This window comes from Dreissena polymorpha, chromosome 4, assembly GCF_020536995.1.
Source record: "Dreissena polymorpha isolate Duluth1 chromosome 4, UMN_Dpol_1.0, whole genome shotgun sequence".
In the NCBI taxonomy this organism is placed as follows: domain Eukaryota; kingdom Metazoa; phylum Mollusca; class Bivalvia; order Myida; family Dreissenidae; genus Dreissena; species Dreissena polymorpha.
In genome coordinates, this window is record NC_068358.1 from 99,436,014 (window position 1) to 99,459,863 (window position 23,850).

The 23,850-nt window shown below is 35.2% G+C and overlaps 1 pseudogene; it reads right to left on the reverse strand.

The window, feature by feature from the left end:
- Positions 1-849: 849 nt before the first annotated feature.
- LOC127878896 (uncharacterized) lies at positions 850-4,619 on the reverse strand (annotated as a pseudogene).
- Between the last annotated feature and the right edge of the window lie 19,231 nt (positions 4,620-23,850).

The window sequence follows — 23,850 nt, forward strand, 5'->3', positions numbered from 1 at the left end:
ATGATAAATTTACGCGGATTGTATTTATGCCCTCACTAAGTGGTAGACATTCAGATGTGTACGTCTCCGTCTGGCTGTACGTAAGCACGTCCACAAACTTCTGTCCACTATTCTCCTCTTTAATTGTTGGTGGGTTTACCGCTCAAATGTTCACAGCTTAATAACCTAACTGGTTTTAAGATTGTAAAATTGCAATGTTAGCTGCGGCATGTTTTGGCTGTGTTTTTAGGATATATAGTCCCTGTCATTGTGTGCAATGAAGTGCGCATCAGCTGATTCTATAATTACATAAATTACTTAAAGTTTTGCACAAGCAGAACCTATATTTACAGATTATCTTAAAGAAAGGAGTTTCAGCTGACACCAATTTTGACAGACATATGTCCATTTTGTTGTTTTGTGTATGCGTAGAGGATTCTAAATTTGCAATATTTAACATGTGTTGAGGCACAAATTCACAATGGTGCCATTATTGAACAATTGCTGAAATGATTTTGCTACATTAGACCACAGGGTGAATGTCTTATTTGCTTGTATTATATATGGGCCGTGTCGCGGCAAAACCTGTATTAATGACAAAATTTGACATTTTTTGTTTTCTATGGATTGATACAGACTGTTCTGTGCTTGTTATTATGATACCAAATTTATAGATATAGCCCCATTACTTACAGAGAAATTTTTATTTTAGTAACAGCACTGCAGAGGTGTTTTGACGTTAACAACGTTAACAGCGTTTTCAAGTAAACCGCATTCAGATGTATGTTTCATCAAAATCCACACTTATAAACAAGACATGAAATAACATTTAAGAACGCATTTATTTCGTTAAAAATATATAATCAGGTATCTATTTGTTCTAAAAATAGTTGTGATTAACATTAAACTGTAAACTAACATACGTTGCTTAGCAACAAAGTCCACTTATATTTACATCGACCAGCAAACCATACAGTTTAAATTATTTTTTTCTAAACCAACCTCACATATTTTCACAACATATCATTTAGTTTTTCATAGGAATGCACGCATCAAAACAAACATTATCAATTACACCACTAATACATAAACCAACAATATCCAATAATAAAAATAATAAAATAATTTCATTTTGTTAAAATGTTAGATTTTTATTTCCCAAAAGTGCTGTTTTTAAAAATTAAGAGTCGAGTAATCTTTAATAATTTTTATAATTATTCTTAGCACGTTCACAATTTATTTATCGTACAGCTTATATTGTATGCAGAATTCTTCGTTTGCCATAAATTCTATAGAAACGAGCAGAAGTAAATACAAATATTTCATTTGATATGAAAAAGTGTTATTTAAATGTGTTATAAATAAAGCAATGTATTCAAACAGACATTGAAGGATATTCAAAAAGTACTGAAGAATAAGTTTCAAGTTATTTGTCATTCGCCTGTAAATATTGACATTATAATGTGTGTAATATTTCGCCGTAGATGCGATAGATGCGACGACATAACTATAGTGATGTTTCTGGGCAAGGGCAAGTAGCATCCTTGTTAGCATCGCTGAGATATGGCCTGACAACTTTGTACAAGTACTCCTGTCTGTTTCGGCTGAGTCCTTTGGCCTCTACAATCTGCGGTTGTTGGTATGGAATATGGACGCCATCCATAGTCACTGTAACCTTGACCTCTGGACATCCGACTCTCGTGCGCATTGTGACCACACCTGGCTCTTCCGTCGTCATGCGGAAGTACTGATATTGTCTGAAAATAAAAGTAAATACTATTTCGGCAAACATTTTAATACGTTTGGATAGGACACAAAATTATGATGCATTTGCGAATAATATTCATTTGCATTGGTAACTATAATTGAAGACAATGTGCATGGTTATGTCCGAGTTTTGTTTTTCTTTCGCTTTGTATTGCACTTTGGGAATTTTAGACTTTTCGTTAAACATCAGTATAAAACCGTTATACAGAAAAAAAATATTAATAATTCTACTCAGTGGTGTGAACATTTTCAACCAATTATCATAGGCCTACGTTAGTAAATACCTTATCGCTGGTACAGGACAAAACAGTCGGGACAAAAACCCTTTCCAATCCCGCCAGTTCCATGCCGGATACCTCACTGCTTCATTGGATGCTGAGGACATATTCACCATCTGGGTCAATGAGTCCATTGTCTCAATGTTCGACCTCCTGAATTTTAATGATCAGATTGCTAGTATTGTCAGGAGAAGAAATGTAAACTCGATCTTATTCTACATGCTAAATAAATAAAACACTTCATACAAGGAAAATTTACCTTTTTTAAATTCTTACACATACAACAAAGGCGGCTTTTAGGTACCTGTAAAGTTTCTTTAAATGCCAAAATCCACTGTCAACCAGACACATGGCATGTCCTGGTATTTGCATGTGGTATTCTATCACGTCATGTCTGCCGGTCATCACACGCCATGTGAAATAGCCAATGAGGTAGCGGTTCTTGTTCTGACCTGTAAAATATTGCAGACCATATGTTAACATTCTAAAAATACATACTAAAACGTTTCTATATTTTTTCTTTGTTAAGGTAACGTTACACATTTTGTTAAGCCTACTTTAAAAGAAAAATCAAACAATTATTACCATATGCTATATAGTCATAGATATAAATAATGTTTAATTGTTAAGAACACAATATTTACTTATATGTTTGAAATATTTATTCAAATATAACTAAATGAATCATATGATTGATTACCACTGGATAATTTTACAAAATAATACCTGGACAATTATCCGCATGGATGGAGCATGTCGATTCACCACGCCCGTGGGTGTCTAGCATCATATCCAGCATCGAGATGACAGCATTGGGTCCATGTGTTTGGGTACCATCATAGTTTCACTTTCATCAATCACAAAATTGAGCTGTTTAGGCAGTCCATCTATCCGTACACCAAAAATCTGTACTTTGCGAAGGGACATGAAATAAATTGGCCCCATTTGCCGCGAGAAGTGAGGAATGGATACATTTTGACTAAAATCAAAAGTATAGTGGTTTGTTCTTTTATCAAAACTTAGTATGCATGTTTCCTTGGCACGCTTTACACAGTCATTATAAAGTTCTCTTTCTTTTTGGGCATTTATCACATGTTGTTTGAAGTTTTCGGCAGCCTCTAACTTTTCAATCTCTTCTATTGCCTTCATAATGTTCTTTCTATGGCCTTCACATGTTGCGCAAACATCATCCCTAGGCGAAACTATTCTAATGTGACACAGACAGCTTTTCCAAATTTCACAGAAAGCAGTTCGCTGTAAAGATCTAACCCCAGCCTCGCGACAACTTTCTATATACTCTTTATGAATGGTTAGTTTTGTTTTACACTGTCAAGATAAATTGGAGTATTGTCGCTTCCTCTGGGAGCTGCTGGTTGGGGGATACCATACGTGTCCGCATACTTTTGCAAAAATTCAACCAAGCGTTTTACATCATCATAAATGACGGCTTGTGATGGTTTCTTTCCTACGTTTCCATGCTTTCTTGGCAATGGACCATTCTGCTTATAATGGTCTACAAGATTTTCTAAAGCTGATCTACCAATGTCATTAACCAGCATAAACGTTTTCTTGCAAACTGGCTTTTGGAATGCATTGTATGAAACCATCGAACGTTTCCTTGGCTTCCCTCGTTTTGTAGTCAGGTCATTTCCACACTTAAGATTACTCATGACAATAATATCCTTCTCTGCCTTTGTCAATTCTCTCATGTTCAATATATGATGGTATACCTGGCCAATTTCAAAATTAACAGTACACTTACTCTTGCAACCACATCCGATCTCGAGAAACTGCCTGACAGTTGCATAGTCAGCGTCCATGTCACCACTGGCGCATGCACCACTGACAATGTATGTATCGTCCACATCACTTTCATACTCATCACTGTTGTTACATACAATGTCATGTTGGTGAATGAAATTTCTGGCTCTACAATCAACACTATTTGCTGCTGAACTGTTTTCGTCCTCACTAAATGAATGATCATTTGGGGAATTTATATAAGTCCCATCATCGGAATTTGAGCTCACCTGAGATGCTGAGATGGAAAAAATCCTTGGATGAAAATAAATTTGTTGCTGCAATTTTAATGGACCTATCTAAAGCGTTCGATTGTCTCCCTCACGACTTGATACTGCTAAAACTTAAAGCATATGGTATGTCCGAACACTCGACCGATTTGCTAAAAAGTTACCTCTCACATAGAAAACAGTGTGTCCGTATGGGAAATTTAAATAGTCAGTTTTTACACCTATACAAAGGAGTTCCTCAAGGGTCTATTCTTGGGCCGGTTTTATTTAACATTTTTATAAACGACATTTTTTATTTTATTTCAAATAGCAGCTTGTATAATTATGCTGACGACAACACCCTTTCATACTCAGGACAGAATTTAACAGACGTTGTTAGTACTCTTGAAGAAGATAGCAAAACACTAATAGCTTGGTTTTCAAACAATAAAATGCAAGCCAACCCAGATAAATTTCAAGGCATTGCCATTGGAAAAAAATCTAGAGAACATATTACATCCTTCAATCTTGGAAATAATCACACTATTAAATGTGACGAAGAAGTAAAATTATTAGGTGTCACAATCGATTTTCAACTTAAATTTAATAGCCATATATCTAACATATGTAAAAAAGCCTCAAGGCAATTAAAGGTTTTGAAAAGAATTGGAAAACACCTTTGTAAATTAGGTAAACTTACCATCTATCATTCTTTTATCCTATCTAGTTTTAACTATTGTCCTGTAGTATGGCATTACTGTGGGGAAGTAAATACAAAGAAAATGGAAAAAAATCAAGAGAGAGCATTAAGATTTATTTATGACGATTATGTTTCAACTTATGACGATTTATTGAATAAGTCAAAATTGCCTTCATTAAAAATTAGGAGACTAAGATCAATTATTTTGGAAACATTTAAAATAATCAATAATCAAACTCCAATTTATCTTAATGACCTTGTAAATCTTAAATCTAATTCCTATTCTTTTAGATACACCAGAACTGCTGAAATCCCCCAAGTAAGAACATCAAGTTACGGCATCAACTCTTTACGTTTCGGGGCTGCCAAACTGTGGAACTCTCTCCCCCAACATTTCAGGGACCAATTACATTTCAACCAGTTCTCCAGTTTGGTTAGCTCTTGGGACGGTGAGAGCTGCCGCTGCTCCTTTTGCATGTATCAAACATAGTTGCTAAGTTTTTGCTTTTTGTTGTTGCTTGCATGCTCTATGTTTTCATGCATACTGTGATATAAGCTTGTTCATGCAACGAAACTGATTATTATTATTAAATATGTTAGTTGCTTAAAAAAAAAACAAAAAAAAACAAACTTTTTATTTGGCTTTTTGTTGCTAGCTCGTTTAAAGTGCTACGTTTTCTAGATTTTGTTGCTTGCTTGCTTTTGTGTTGCATGCACACTGTGATATACGCTTTTCTTTTTACTCATGCAACGAACCTGATTTTAATATAAATATGTAAGTTAAATCATTATAAGTAAAATATACTTTCATTAAATATGTAAGTGCTTAAATTGTGGCTTTTGTTGCTTGCTTGTTTAAGTTGCTAAAATTTTGGCTGCTTGTTGCTTGCATGTTTCTTATGTTTCATGCACACTGTGATATATGCTTTTTTATAAATAAGCTTAATCATTATAAAGTTAATATACTTTCATCACAACTATTGTAAATCCTTTAAGTAAATAATTATGTTTTAATTACAAGCTTACTTTTTTATGTGTTTATATCTTTTATATAGCTGCTAAGTTATTATATAGTTGCTTAGTTATTTTATAGTTGCTAAGTTATTATCATGTGTTTTGTTAGTAAACTAAATATGCCTTTGATATTTTAACAAGAAATATGAAAATTTATTTATTTATTTATGCCTTGTACATAACCATATTACTATTTATATGTGTCGGTCAATAGCTATACATAGCTAATGTTATACTGTTATTTATTGTTAACCGACTTGAAATAAAAGTTTGTATCTTGTATCTTGTATGCCGATGGAGTTCGCCCAAAGTGGTCGGACAATAAATTGTCCAGTTCCTGGAAACGTATATAGTCTATGCAAATTATTCAAACATTAAATAATCGATACGTGTTTCTTTACGCGAAATTACAGAAATTTGTTTTTGCACTCAGTCATTGAATAAAAGTAGACAATGTAGATCTATATGTGCGATATGCAAGCTATTTCCTACCGAAACAAGGATAAATAGTGACAAAAATCTTCCAGACTTCTATGCAATATTCTTTCCTGCATATTAATCTATTTAAATCTATTAAGAATTTGGATAAATAATAATTTAGAGACTATGGTCGAGTTTATAATAAAAATCGAAAACAAAAACTAACAAATTCTATTTTGCTTTGAATTTTAAAAACTGTTTAGCCTTTAGGATCGGCACAACAAATTAGAATCGATCGGGTTCAATATTGGAAAAAAAACTTTTTGTAGTAAACCCATGGTTCCAATAAAAGGTTGGGACAAACTCTTACAACAATTCATGTACAAATAAAAATAACAAACTTTTAGTCTGATAAGTTATACCGTAAATAAATTTTCGTTCACTGAATATCTTAACAACGTTTAACATGGTGGTTAATTTGTAAACACGTCTAGTTCGCTATATTCTATTAAATATTTAGATCAAACCAATTTTGCAAAATAGCGTCTCATCAGGGTCTGCGCTGTTTGCTTAAAGAAATATTTGTAAGAAATATTCTAAATATACAAATAAGCAAACTAGAAATCCATAATTTTGGAAATAAATTGATCCAATTTAGAAGGATGGGAGAGTCCATTCGGCACAAATGGGTTAATTTACATCCGTTTATTGTCTAAATGAAATCGGTTGTCAGGAGTTGGAACATTATACTAGGTCAAGAGCTTTTTTAATTCTTAAGTACTTTGAATTGCTTATAAGACGTATGCTTTGTTTTATGACGTGACGCATATCGATCTATATGTAACCCTTTCAAATTCAATTTTCGTGTACCAAACGAACTGTTCTTAATGATCTGACTTAAAAGCACACTAATCAGTTTGTTCCTTTATATAACTATATTTTATTCTCTGGTCATTATAGAAGTTTTTTCTTTCTGATAAAATATCTTAAACATGTTTTTCAAACATTTGCATACGTATCGCATTTTTCTCTAATTCAACGCAACCTATTTACCAACGATGATAGAAATATGACGCGGTGTTCCAAAATAAACCAGACTTTGTAATGATTCTGTACGCATTCCATATATCTGTCAATCTGGTGTCGATGCCGAACTTTTAACAAAGCAGATAGGAAGGTGAGTTTTTTGTGTAGTAAATATCTCCTGTTTTAAGCGTGCTTTGTAATGGATAAATTCTTGTTATCGTTTATCGTTTGATATGTCAACAATTGTTGAGTATTTTACAACTTAAGTTGTGTCTGTTTGTTTAACCAAATCCAGATAATACATTAGACATCTGAATAAACTTCTTAACATGCAGGATAATATTTATCTTTCGTAATTGTGTTGTTTTCATTTGAATTAAACAACAAACGGCATTCGGACGAAAAGTGCACAGTTATTTATCTTCCTTCTATTTGGTACATGAACTAATCGTTGGCAAATAAATATTTGATTGCTTTATAGATCCTTTAATTTGACAGCGGAAGTGAACACGTTGAATATTATGTCATTTTTTAATGCAATAACAAGCGTTCTTTAAGAAATAAGTATGTGTATTCGTATAATAATTATTTGTGGCTGGTAAAATTCGTCTATTTTATACATTATAAGGAAGAATAAACACAAAGAACATCAACATGACCGAAATGCTTAAACACATGCATATGTCATTTATTCCCAAGTGACCATGACCTTTAAAGTTCCAGCCAAAACATGTAAAAAACACAACATGTGAACAATCATAGTTTTTTTAATTACTATTTGTTGTTACTACAAATAAGTAGAGCTCGGTGAACGACCCTGGCTAGTTAAATGCAAAGCGTTTTTGATTTAAAATCGTCAACAACACGTCGAACGAATATTCAGCACAAAATAAACAGTAGTACATATGCACTACCTTTTTATCGAGTATATGACAATAATTTATATTGATCAATCTCCGATGGCAACTATGGAATAATTTCGAGCACTATATTTATATAGACCTATGACAATGAAACGTTATCTGTATTGTATTTTCGTTATCAAATAATAATATAGAAAACACTTATCAACACGTTCATATTCATCAGAAACAGCCGTTTATTTTGAATTGGTGATCAGCGTATCGTGTTTGTTAAAGCCTCCTCACACATAGACGAATCCATATGACGAAGCCTGGCGAAAAGGGAAAATTTATGAATTCTAGCGAATTCTTACCAAAATTGTTTGAAAATTTGTTGCATTGTGTAATATTATAACGAAAGGTGAACGTAGAGGAACTATTTGGTGCGAATGACTTACGAAGTTTGACGAACAGTTACTGCAATTCGCTAGAAAGCGTTAGGTTGCGCAAAAAATATTCGTTCATTCGGTTAGCGATTAGGAGCTATTAAGAGCGTAAAGATACGAATGTAAGCGCAACCTTGCGCATAGTTGCGCATACCGCCGAATATTTCCGAAACGGTGTTTCGGCATCCTTGCGTTTTGCTATAGACTAACTTTTTTTCCGACTCGACTATGCATGTTGATTATGCATTAATTCTTTTTATAAATATTTTGCGTAATGTTCTCGTCTTACTTTACTATTAGTTCCCTTTATACGGCCAAAACAAAAACAACAATACTCTTTATTAAATTATTCCACTAATATGTTACACTTTATTTCAATCTCTAATGTGGCACCATCCTGTCTTGCTATGGCACACATCCCGCTGGAGAGTTGACCCAATGCTTCAGAGTGTTTCTCACAATCTTGCCTTTTCTGATAGCTGTGTTGTGGCCCCTGGTATTGACATGGTATCCTCCAAGTTGCGACCTCTTCTCCATTCCCCAGGAACCAGATTGCCTCTTCTATCATCATGGTCAACCAGTGCATTCTACATGGTGGAATACCTGATCCTCATCAAGTTGTAGAGAATGCAGCATGTCTTTACAATCAGCCTTACTGTGGATGGGCTGTGGTTCATGTTTGTGAGATGTATCTGAAATTACAAATGACTAGTATTGTTATGTGTTAAAAGTTAACGTGAACATTTCTTTTATAAATGAAATGGTGTTTTGAAAAACGGTATTGCAGTTAAATTCCGCTATTAAGACCAATTCGAAGACTAAAAACATTATGCGTTTTTTGACAATATTCAAGTCCCAAATGGTTAATTTATGAAGGAAAATGGTCCGATATTAAGACCACTTCGCTATTAAGACCACTATTTTGCCTGGTCTTAATAGCGAAACTTTACTGTACCTGTGATCGGTTGGCCAAAACCTCAAATGCATATTCTGATACTCTCCTAGCCCTTGATAACCGGTAGTTCAGAATGCTTTCGTCTCTTGTCAGGACTATATGTTCATAGGGATTCTGCATGTTCTCGCTAAGACTGAAAGCGTCATCTCCAACCAAGAAATAGGGCATGTCGACGGTGTCATTTGGAAAGGGCTGTGTGTCTGGAAATCCAATGGAACCATCCTGCACCATCTAAAGGAATTCTGATAAATTATAAATCGTGGCATCTCCACTTGAACCGTATCCTGAAAATACAAAATGATAAGAAATTGTCAGTATACAACTGTACATTGAAAACAGCACTAAATGTATATAATTTATGTAATTACAAAATAATGCAGTTAAATTTATGTACACTAATACTCACAACCCAGATCACACCATACGAACTTGAAGTCCGAGTCGACAATGGCCAGTAAGATGATGCTTAAGAATCCCTTTTAATTATAATATAAGGAACCAGAGCTGGAAGGCTTTTTGATAGCTATGTGCGTGCCATCAATAGCAGCAACGCAATTTGGAAACTTCCAATTCTTGAGGAAACCATCAGCCAGTTGTCTCCATTCTCCAGGTGTGGAGGGGCCTGTCATAACCTCATCAACATATTCTTCACATATAGCATGAAACACGTCTCTGACCACTACAGAGAGGGTATTTTCAGCGACCCGCCAGGAAAACTGCATGTCTGAGTACTTGACACCAGACACCAGGTGACGTAGTGTGACAGCTAACTTTAGCCTTGGATCCAAGGGCTCCCAGTACCGAGTTATAGCTTCACGAGGCGATTACGAACCTTCTCAAAATTGTATCGTACATTTCAGTAGGCATGCGGAGTAATTTCTTAAATGTTCCAGGATCTTCACTTCTGAGCTCAACCATGAGCTGATCATAGATGCCAAATTGGCGCCGTCTCCCGGAATGCAGCCATGGTCTTCTCCAGATATTACGTGCTCTGGCTCCGCTTCTCCACCTTAGTCGGCCTCTGAGAAAGCGGTGTATGTTAAGTTGTTGCTGGACTACTTCTTAATTGGCCATAGAAGCAACATACTACAGTTTCAGGCGTTGTATATCTTTCATTTGACGGAGAAATAATGATACCTTCAACATTATATATATGAAATATAGGCATATGTCTGCACAAACTACTAAAACAATCAGGAGCGCTATTATTCGAATGGATTTGCATTGATTCGCCTATCGTAGTTACCTTTCGGATTGATTCGTACACGAGCGTATACCGTTCGTTTTCTGAACGTTGACTTATCGTTATAAATCGCTTAAATGCGTCGGATTCAATTCGCTACAATACGCAAATCCTCGCTATAGTTCGCAAAAGTTCGCAAGCTGTCGCAAAGATTTGTTTTCGGATCGTCCTCTTTCGCTTGAAATGCAAATCAAGTTATCATGATATGCAAACTAGCTGAGAGCTGCGACCTCTAACGCCAGTTTACGAACGCTATGCGAAGACTTTCTGATCGGCTAACGTATTGAAACGAATTTTAACGAACGATAGACAAAACTTTTATTCGCCGACAATTTTTGAACATGTTTAACAGAACTTATCGCAACGGACGCAAAAGCTCACAAACGCATCCATACGAACACCACCAACGATGTGCAACGTACATATACTAATGAGAACGTATTTTCCTGAAGTCTTCTTCGCCAGTACACGCACGTTGACGTCGGGAGACTTTCGCCTATGTGTGAGGAGGCCTTTAATAACAATCAGATGTTACTTTGAGTGTAACTAAATGACTAGAATATATCACGTCTTTTTATATTTTTTTATGATTTTATATTATGTCAACTGAAAATCTTAATCGCATAAACACGACCAATGGATATCTTTAAAGCCAACTTTATTGCAGCGCGGCAAGCAAAATCAGAATAAATGCTCGAGGGCTGCTTGTTTGACTGCCGTGCGTCGTCGCTCATCGCGTTGCATATCATGTATTGTGCTTGGGCAATCTACCCTGCACGGTCGACAATTACACGGCATCTGCTATATTTACTGGCATGCTTCATTTGTCATTATCGTCGCGTTTCGAGTTGTAGTCATTTAGTCCGATACAAGATGCGACACACGGCACCAACAACGACCCTCAAAGAGACACTCGATGTGCGATACAACGTTTCTTGTCAAAACAAAGAGCACATGCGACATTTCAATCTTTTCTTGTGTCGTTAACCGATTTCAAGCATCGATGATTACTGTCGGGAGCCGTATCGCGCGTCAATCGTATAGGGGACTTTCTGCCAACGAGCGATAAGCAAAACAGTTATATGTGTTTTTGAAGAAACACTGAACCCAATAATTTGACACAAGTAATAAACGACCTATCGTCTATCAGTTGAAAAAATACGCACACAGAGACGTTAAATGAACGATTTAATCGAGATGAACATGTTGTGCGCTTATTTAATGACGCTTATAACGACATTATAATACATATTTTATCGCAGGCCCATCTTTCTCAAGCAAATATGACGGATAGTCGAATTTGGGTGAACGAATGTACGCGACTCAGGTAACGGGTTATTGTGACCCTATTATAGATGTTACGTCTATCGGATCTGCATGTGGCTTAGAAGGACGGGCATTGAACCATGGCGCTTGATATCGCATTTTTGCATATCTCATATTAGAAGTAAGTGTAATCGCAGGATGTCGAATCAACGCCACCAAGGGCCTGACCTGAACAACATGGACGACAAAAGCGTTGCTCTGGAAAATTGGTGTCTCAAACATCCATCATGAAGTATTGCGCTAAGTGATACGAGGTTAAAGCCGATGAAGTAATATGAAAATAACATACAATAATGCATACATACATACACACATATGAGCGTGCGTAAAGTTCAAGGTCGTCAACACATAAATAAAACCATATCGGAAACTTTACCTCCCACTGCCTATTTTCAAACGCATTACTAAAATAATCTGAATAAGATGAACACGATTTAAGGGGCATAATGCGATCGGTAATATTCGAGTAATAACGCCGTATTTGGAAAGCGTTCGGCAACGATTGGTTATTTACGTTAAAGTCAAGAAATAATTCTTAAAACACAAAATAAATGAGTGGGTTGTATTTAAGAACTAAACACAACATAAATGTGTGTGTTTTATAATAGAACTAAATGTGTTCATCTCCTAACGATTAAGATTACTTTAAAATAGTATTTCAATTGTCGTTCGATTCGTTTTCGTTTATGACGTCACGACTGTTGGCATTCTGTTGCAAAATGAAAGTGCGTAAAAAAGCAGGCGGTTTGCATGAATGTGATACCGATTACCAATGTTGTTCTGCTGTTAAATGCAGGCATTTAATTGCAGACACACTAGTATTACTGTATGTTTTATTCAAATTAGTTATAAATAAACAAACAATACTCAATTTTTGCTTCTTAGTTTTAGAACGGTATGATGATTTATTGACACATGGACTTGCAGTTTGGATACTTTTTATTTATGTGTTGGAGATCTCTCTGATGTCGATGTAGAAGCACTGTCTGGATCAGTTTCCAGAGGCAATTCCATCTTGTCAAATTTGAGACAGAGCCAGCCCAAGTAACCTTTGACATCGGAACAACGGATCTAAGTGTTTGTATGTTTTTCCATTCGCATAAAATAAAACTCTTACAAGAAGATTTAATTATTTATAGTTTCAATGGTTCATCACATTAAATAATGCAACACAACTTTTCCTGTTTGTTAATTCGAGGTCAACGAGTCGCCAATTTATGAAGTGTTTGTTTTCCTTAAAATTTATTGTTTCTAATAACAAACGATTGTATAAGGCGTCAGTATAAAACTTTTAAAGGGTTAATTGAATAATTGTAAAAAGCATGGTGTGAATTTACGTTTTCATTACAGTTCCAGGTACTGTAAGTCTAGATATAACTCAGATTGCTTCCGTGGATTTGAAAACGGGTTTGAAGTTCTCAACATATGTGCAACCTTTAGTACCGAATTCTGCTGAAGCCCAGACGTTGATGACATCTATGTTTATACTAATGGTAACATGTCTGTAAATGGTGGCAATCTGGATAGTGTCTGGATTATCACATATACCATTTGCTATATACGATTTAAATTGCCTTGACATTTTGTGGTGAACTGCGTCTGTATGCATAAGTTGCCTTTTGGAATTCGGGTGACCTTAAGATTGTATTATTAATGTATTTATATATAAATATTAAATTAAATTTAGCAAAATTTCAGAATATATATCAAAATTATAACTGTAAGTTTTATACTCAATTGAAAACCCCTAAAATACAAATTTATACTGAAATCCATAACATGATAAGGAATGGGGGGTAGACATACTGAAAGTGTAATTTTGTTTTATGCACAATGCAGTGCGGTATATACTATATAACCCTTTAAACATATCGACGTACAATGCTGACGTTATGTTCATTTTAATAATTTTGCACAATAGGCATCATTACATAAAAAGCAGCAAATGTTGAAAAATCCGAAATCCGAACTGCGCATCTATAATAGTAGTGTTTTTATTGCAAAATGTTTTAATGCGATTGTTTAAAGTCGCGGAAAATAATTTTAAAAAGCAAATTACTTAAGTAATTAATCTGTAGTTATTAAAGTGATATTATTGGCATTTTTCACTGTTGAATTGTTCTGAAAAAATTAACAGGTCAAAAGAGTTATCTAAAATGTTGTTACTGACCAGTTATCTGCAACTCATCTTGCTACCAGTTGTTTATAAAACTATATTTTATTTTCGATATTTTACGTGACTCACCCAGTCCTGTAAGCCGAAATGATCCGTAAAACAAAAGTGTGTCTTTGTGTCGTATGAACGAATCTGCACTAAAACTAAATTTATCATCACATCGTACATGCATGATCAGTTGTCAAACGAAAGTACGGTTGATATTCAAATGCATTATTTTCTCTTTCCGGGATATTATTTTAGTATGTTAATGCTGCATTATCAAATATAAGTGTATATGAAGTAAAAACACTAAAAATAAAACGGTTGCGATAGACACCTATAAACTGTTAGATGCCCATAATATCACTTTAACTTCAGAAAAAGTACAATTGTTATGAAAAGGGGGTATAACCCTTTTTTATAATGATCCAAAATAACATAAATAACGTTAAATAAGTCATACAAATGGGAATATAAAATTTCTGCAATCATAATGCAATGTAATGCAATCACAGCGAGCTGAGTTATTTCGTTTTAGGTGTTTTATTGCCTTGTTAATTTCTTCGACAGATATAGGTCTGTTAAGTGAAGCAAATGCATAATTGTGTAAGTTAAAAATAAGTATTCACACAGACATCTTCTACTTCAGTTTACATAAAGCACTTTGGTCTGTTTTTTGTTAATTTTTTTCAATTGCTAACATTGTTTTCCTTTAGCAGGATAATTGCAAATTAAGTCAATACAATATCGTTATTAGCACATACAAGTTCTCTTTTTAAATCAGTTTCATTCCAGTAAAACTTTCGGCAAGCGTCTTTGTACAAATTTCGTGCAGTATCGCGCTCGTTGTCAAACCATTCTGTATGCTTCATTTAGCTTTTAACATTGAACGTAGGGTTTGATTTTCAAAAACATGTTTTAAAAATAACGGGTCTGCAACATAGCGAGTTGCTTCTGTAAAAATATTCTACACGTCATTTATATAAGATCTACTCGAGTAAGATCTATACGTTGCAGAATGGTATTAAATACATGTAACATAGAAAAACATGTCTGAAAAAATGCCCTCGTAACGCATCGTGCCATTTATGCTTACATCTGAATGTAATGGATACTCATACGAGACATAGTTACATAATAAGGAAAGATATAACGTGGCGTGATAACCGAATCCGTTAAAATCTTGCACGAACAATTCCTATATGTTTAACTTCTAGTTTTTTTATCAACAAGTATTCAAATAGAGATGTACCGTAATTTAAAATCAAAAGTTTGGTTACAGCTTTTGTCACCTATACCATTAACAATAGGCATACCTGTGAAATTACATAAATCGAATCATGATATAACTTCATTACTATTTAGTGATTTGCCTGCATAGGACTTAACCGATGTGGTATCTGGGTCATTATCATAATCATCATATACAGTATAATTCCGTTTTTGGGGCGATTGCTTTCTGAAATTCGCCCCATAGGAAACATAATATACGTATACCGAAGAAAGAAGTCCATTACTGCATTTAACCACTTTGCATCCAGATTCTGCATTTGCAAACAAAATAGCTCCAATCGCATCGTATTAGTATTAATGCGCACAATCATTATCACTTGACCAATTGAACATGTGTTGACAAACACCCTTGGTTTGTAACAGTTTGACATCATCAGCTTACAGCGTGCGTTCCATCCATGGCAACGTCTTTTCACTGTGGCATTAGCACCCGAGTTACATGTAGTCATCGTGGAAGGTGTATCCAGCGACGAAATATCGGTTCAATACTGAACTATCTACACTAAACCGAAACAGCGCATTTATGATCTTTCGTTTTAAAAAATCAACTGCGTTCGCGATATGGGCGACACAATTTAATTACCACGCGCTACATTTTTTACTGACAAAGTAAACATCTAAATGTTCTCTGCGCTACAAAGGTTTCATCTGACGATTCCCCCTTGCTTTTCATGCCAGTTTTGAACTTTTTTCTTACACACGAAATACATGTTGTTGTGGTCACTTTTACAGCAGCTAATTATACGCCATGCATGTAGTAAAATTCTGATAAGCGTTGTGGACTTCACATTGTTATATGTCATTAAAATTAACTTATATAAAATAATGTGATCATTTAGCAAAACTTAACTTAGATATTAAACTGTTATGCATAATTTTGAAGTAAATGGGTAAATAAGCAGGCGAGTTAATAGTTATTTTCATAAGTTATTATTAACAAATGATGTGTTAAACATAATAATGCTTTTGTGTAAACAGACAGTTAATTCAAGTTAAAACAAATTAATAAATTTGATATCAAATTCAAATTTTATGAATGAGTTAAACTTACCAGCCCCACTTTGTTTACATATAGGATATTTACTTCCGTGTTTCGATCAGACTCGCTCAAACGCTTGCGAATTTACGACATATAATTACGGTAAGATCGGCGTGAATACGCATGGGCCAATCAGTTTTACTTTCCCCAGTGAAAACTTAAAATCTCTCTCAAACTTAAATTAGCAAGGGGAGGTGGAGGGTAATATTATGACTGGTAAGTTTAACTCATTTATAAAATTTGAATATGATTTCAAATTTATGAATTTCATTTCATTGGTTAAACTTACCAGTCATACTGTTTACATATAGGATAGATTTCAAAGCAGTATACTCACCCATTTGGAGGTGTCACTGCTAATTTCTGTATAATCATGTTTCCTGCACTTTCACAAATATCCATTTAAGATTCTCCCTAAATATATACACTTGTTACACTCTTCACTACCTGTGAACAATCATTAAATTCGACTCGCTAAAAGTTTCACAAAAAAGTTCACTTCTTAAACGTTCAACTTTTGACTATAGTCTCTAAGGCAAAGCTTAATGAAAGTGTTCTCTTTACTCCAGTCTGCAGACTGCATAATAGAATGTAAATAGACTCCGTTAAAAAGAGCGAAAGAGGAGCCAATTGCTCTGGTACTATGAGCATTTATCTTTACATCATTGTCCCCGAGAGCAAATATCAAAGTTTGCACAATCCAACTGGCAATTGTCTGTGCTGATGCTGGTTTATGCAGTTTGTTCAAAGATAGCAAAAGTCTGCTTTTCATCCTCTCCTCATACAGTTTTCCTAAACTGTTTAGTTGCTTTCAAATAATAGTAAACACACCTTTTCGGATCAAGTTTCTTATTCTCACTAAATGAAGGAATAAACACTGTGGCTCCATAATGTGACGGTCTATCCTGCTTGGCTTAACCATGACGAATGAAAGTAATACCTTTACTTTGAATATTTACAGAACCTTCGCATATTCTGAGCGACTGTAGATCACTGCACCTCCTGAAAGATGTAATTGCAATCAAAAACACTGTTTTGAAAGTAAGAAACTTAAGTGGTATTGATGCAAAAGGTTCAAAAGGTTTTCACTGCAATGTGTCTAAAACCTTAATCAAACCCCATTTAGGAACCAGTCTAACTACTGGAGGTCGAGAATGAAATATCCCCTTTAATAGCTGGATACTATGAGGATGTTATCCTACTTTAAATTTATCTACAGAAGAACTGCTGATAAGATTGACCTGTAGCCATTTGTGGTTCTATATTGTAAACCATTTTCATTCAAATCAGTCAGAAACTGAGCAATTTCTACTAAAGAGGCAGAATACGTACTAATTTTCCGCGAACTACACCAGCTATTGTGCATTCTGAATTTACTGGAATAGTCCTTTTGTGTATCCTTTCTCCATGCAGCTGTGAGAAGGGTTCTAGTGTTTTTAGAAAATCCAATCTTTCTGTATAGCTTTTCGACAGCATCCATTCTGTCAAATTTAACAATTCCACATTTTGATGGTTTATGTTTGTATTTGGTTGTTCCATTAGATTTGGAATGTTAGGCAGCTTTCTTGGAGGTGCTACCAGTAAAGTCAGAATGTCTGTGTACCAATGTCTCCTCTGCCACTGTGGCACTATGAGAATTATCTGACAATGGAATTGCAACATATGTCTCACTCAGAATTCGTGGAATTAGACATACTGGGGGGTATGCATAAGCAAACATCCCCTCCCACGAAATGCTTAGTGCATCTATTGCATATGGTTGATTTGTTGGAAACCTGAACACAATATTTGAGGTTGTTTGTTTTGTTCCGAGGCAAATAGGTCCATTAGAGGGAAACCCCAAATTAAAAAAAAAATTATGTTCACAATCATTGTATTCAGAGACCACTCTGCTGGCTGAATCCTGACTCGACTCAACTGATCTGCTAAAAAATTGTTTTCCCCACAATGTGCACTGCTCTCAGCACAATATTATTCTCTATTCCCAAATTCCAAAGTCTCCAAACTTGAATACACAACTGACTGGACCTGGTACCCCCCTGTTTGTTTATGTGCTGTACCACTGAAGTATTGTCTGCTTTGATCAACACAGTTTTCTTTTGAATTCGATTGAGAAAATGTGTGAATGTCAAGACGACTGCTTCCAATTCTAAAGAGGTTATGTGCCAATTCATCTGATCTGAAGATCATGAACCCTGTTTGCAAGCATCGTTCATGCTGTCCCCCATACATTGTCTGTGATGCATCTGTGGTTATTGTTATCTCCGAAAGGGGCTGAACTTACAATCGACCCTTTAAATGTTGACTGGATATTGCCACCAAACTAGATGTGATTTTAGGTGTCGAGTAAATGGGATGTTCATGCTCAATGAATCCCGAGACGGTTTCCAAAAACTTAGTAGGTGTAACTGAATGGGTCTCATGTAGAGACGAGCATGGGGAATTAACTCTATGCACGATGCCATTAACCCAAGAAGATGAAGAAAATCTCTTGCCTTGACATTTGATTTATTGCTAACTGAATCTTTAATATCCTGTCTTTTGTTGGAAATATACGACCCTGAATGAAATTGAATAAGGTCCCTATGTACACAATCTCTTGTTGAGGTTGCAAATTGGATTTGTCCAGGTTCACAATAAAACCTTGTGATATAAGAAGATTCAGACATGTGTCCCTGTTTGCCAACAACAATTTTCTGGACTGATTTAATGCCATCCAATCGTCCAGATACACCGCCAATCGAACATTTAAGATTCTCAAATAGGCTGCTACTGTTGCTACTATTTTGGTAAAAACCCTGGGTGCTACTGACGGTCCGAAACACTATACTTTCCACTGGTAACAACGGCCATGAAAAGCAAATCTTAGAAATTTTCTGTGTTTCGGAATTATTGGCACATGAAGATATGCATCGCATAAATCTCTTGAAATTGCCCAATCTTTCGGGTTTACCATGTTTATAACCTTTTGGGAGGAACTACTGTTTTCTTCCTGAAAATGTGGGAATTTCTCTGAACTCCAGAGAATATCCCTTTCTTATTATGTCTAACACCCATTTGTCGGTGGTTATTTCTTCCCATTTTGGTAGAAAATATTTGAGGCGACCCCCTACCAGTATCTGATGATTTAGAGACAATGTTTTATTTACCCTGTCATTGTTTTTCGGGGATCCGAAAGGAAGAAGTTACAGAAACTTCCTTCTCTTTTGGTCCCTGACTGCGAGGCACTGAAAAAGAATGCTTCTGCCTATTCTCTTTATTTGCAGAATATGACAGCTGATAGTTTGGTCTAGGTTGCCCTGACTGATTGTACTGAAGTCTTGGCTTCTTGTAGGCAGACCTAACTGTATCATATGCATTTGGGACAACTTTTCTCATAGGTTTATCAAAGAATTCTGGCATGAGATCATGCAACTGATATTTCTGTTCTTTCCTGCTCTTAAGCTTAGAATGTAATCCAGAACCAAACACACCCTCTGAGGATAAATGTAAATACATAACTTTGGAATGAATGTCTTTCAAAGTACTCAAACCGGTATCAGTAACAGCCGCTTTGCGTCTAACCAAATGATGAAACGCACCTGCTCTACCGGCTTGATCCAACGCTTTGTTGGACATGTCAAACAAATCACGTACAGTTTGTACAGCTTTATCCATGTTTGTTTCCTCATATTTCAAAATTGACAATAAATTTCCCAATCCCTGTTGTGTAGCATGTTGCAACAATATTTAAACGAAAAGCCAACTGACCTTGATAACTAAGGGTCTCAATAGACTTCAAAGGCTGAGTGCACAAATGCCTACTCTTGCCCCAGCTTTTTGTCATTTCATTGTCATGACGATTTTGCAACATAGGTTTTAATAAATCGTCCAAACATGGGACATCTAACATGGACTTGCTCTGCTCATGTACAGGAAAGCACACTCTATAATCGTCTTTGTAAGCAGACATTCTGTCTGGAGTGTCAGTTCTCCAAGAATGTGACAGTCTGGAAATCTGGCACTCATCAAGTACTAAACCTGTCCCCCCTCCTTTTTTGGGTGCTCAGAGCCAAACAATTCTGACAGCATATTACGTGTTTCAGGGTTTGTATACTGTTTAAACTGTCAGTAGAAAAAACAGAAATATCAGAATAAGCTGAGGTGCCTTCCTCACAAAGATCGAGCAAATCTCGTCTTTCTTGATCCCGTGATTGAAGGGACAAAATGTCATCAGAGACAATTGTCAATAACATTATTCAAATGTATCAATCGACGGGGTCTACTCGCCGAATCGGTATCCCCGGTAACAGCTCGCAGCTGGGCTAAACCCACTGTTGACTGTTTATTTGCACTATTCAGCGAGGCCGAACCCTCTTATACATGTGCATTTTTCACGGTTTCCAGTGACTGAAGAATAATATCAATATTGGAATCAAACTTTGCTTCCATATCCGAAATTATCTTATCCAAATCACGAACATTCGGTTTCGATGAAGAACGTGTTTTCGAAACTGACGAAGTAGATTTAGGTGTGAAATTGCCATGTTCCTGTGAATTAGAATCATCCACCACATGAAGCGAAGCTTCTGCCATGGTTAAATACTAGACACCACCTATAAACTCCACACAATAAATCCAAAATTCTTACGAACTTTAAAACTACAAAGCACGTCCGACCGTTTTCACGCTAAAAGTAAAACTGATTGGCGCATGCATATTCACGCCGATCTTGATCAGGCAGACGCTTGCTACCGTATTTATATGTCGTAAATTCGCAAGCGTTTGAGCGAGTCTGACCGAACAACGGAAGTAAATATGACAAAGTATGACTTGTAAGTTCAACGAATGAAATGAAATTCTGTTTATTCAAAATAAAGGTTTGATGCGCCAATGTTTGTTGATAAAAAATCCAAATTCGGTCCACTGTGTTGGGCCACTTTGTCGATGAAAATTCTCTATTCGACCAGACTCCTTTTCCCAAAGTGGCCAGGGAACCCCTGTATATTAAAGTGAACTATCTAGCTGTGACAGACTGAAATTTTGTTTTAAAGCACATATCTTTAGAACTCCAGAGATGGGCATAGTTGATAGCTTGAATATATACATATATATATATTTATATATTAATAATAATTGAATCTACATGATGTATTGAAACCTTATGACAACGTTTGTCTTCACGAAATCCCCGATACATATAACACAAAGTCAGAGTAAAAACCTAGGTCACCAGTTCAAATGATAATAATCAACATTGTCTTCACACACGTTTCGAAGTTATGGATTGGCACGTACGACAAAGCCTTGTTTTAAAAAGCAGCATTTACCCCAACAGCTAAATCATATATACTGTTGACAGCCTGTCACCTTTTCTTAATTCTGTTTTATTCAACAAAGTTGATTGATTGGCATCACGTTGTATAGTGTCTTTACGACCACAAAATTTGAGCAAAATCGCCCCACCAGTACTTTGATTAACAATAAAGCCGCATTTATTTCCAACTCTGCTGTTTAGGTCGCAAGCAATAATTATCTACCAAATGGAGAAAAGTAAGTAATATAATTCTAAAATTTCAAACAGAACTGCATTAAAAGTTTTATATATATGACACCCTTAATCCATATATAAGTTACACATATAAACAATCTTCTGAGATATTAAACATGCATTTGACAGTTTTAACCAGATTATTGTAGCACTTTGGTTTACACTTTTGACAACAATAGCCTGTTTTGACTTAATATACACGAATATCCCACCACTATTTCAACGAGGTATTCTATTCTCAAGTTTTCTAAAGAAATGAAAGTGCAAATAACATTTGAAATCAATATCACTAAAGCTACATGTATTAAACGAGATTCGCACAAAACACATATATCACGAGGGCACAAAATATTTACTAAATTAGGACATTACTTCTTATTATCATTTTATCCGTTAATATTTCACAACACGATTTTAACTTTACAGATGTCTCGTCTCTTTCATATTCAGTACCAGTTGCCGTCTTTTCTGCAAAACGTCCTGAGGAAATTGCACAAAGATGTGGTACGTCGTTCTTTCGAATGCTTTGCATCTTTCCCTTGCCTTTAGGCAGCCACAGCTATCAAAGTCAAAAGTTCAGTATAATTCTATGAAAATAATTGATACTATATTTTTATCAAACAAGTTTACCGATCGTCGAATATGACACCTGGGTCCTATGTATTATTACATTCTTCGAATTAAGAATAAAGTAAATGATTTGAAAATCCGGGTAAACATATGTCATGAACTCGTTTAAGGGCAAGTGTGTGATAGCGGTGTTGAATGTCAAATCAAAAGGTATTTTATTATAAAGAAACTTAAGTTTAAAGGGACCGTCAGACAGATTGACGAAAAAAGAGAAATTCTAAAATACCGTATTTTTTTTTTACAATTATTAGTTTATATTGATTAAAATACCACGACTGGTATATTACATTACTTGAAAAAAGTAATCTTTTCAGTATATTCGGTTATAAAATGTCACAATGTGAAATCGAAAGTGCATCGCGAAAATATGTGACATAAGGATATACACCCTATAAATAACGCAAATAGATTGATCATTCTATAAAATATTAAATATATATAATTCACTACGCATGAACAATTTTCTGGGTTTACAACGTGACGATGATGATCAATCTACTTGCGTTATTTATAGTTAACTGGTAGTTACCTGGTACACATACCCAGTAAAATTGTATTACCAAATATACTGAAAATATGAAAACGTTACAACTTTTGCAAGCAATGTAATATACCAGTCGTGATATTTTAATCCATATAAACTTAGAATTGTAAACAATACGGCATTTTAGAACTTTTCTTTTTTTCGTCAATCTGGTTAACGGCCCCTGCTAAATGTTGGAAAGGATTAATTTTAGACCAAATTCATCTGAATTTAATGTCTTGTCACGTTCATTCTGGTAAAAGACAACAATTCCTAGTTGCTCCGGTTTGTTGTATTCCAAATATATGAAATAGTTTATATGTATACAGAGGACGTGGTACATTTGGTTGCGACATACTGGAATTTTAGCACATTTTCCCAATATTTTTTGGGATCGATACATTGTGTAGTGAACTATAACCAACATGCTAATATTTGAAAACCAAAATATAAATGTGTGACAGAAGTACTAAATCGATATTGTGTTCTGAATTATTTATATATTGTCAGGCTGCATAATGACGGTTATACTGATATCTTAATATTTTTTTACTCGTTTCGCTACAAAATATCTGGTTATTTATAACAACAGTTAATTTCAAATCAGACGGATGGATACAGGTTGCTGACATGTGCAAAACATATAGGTTCACAAAACTTCTCTGAGAAGTT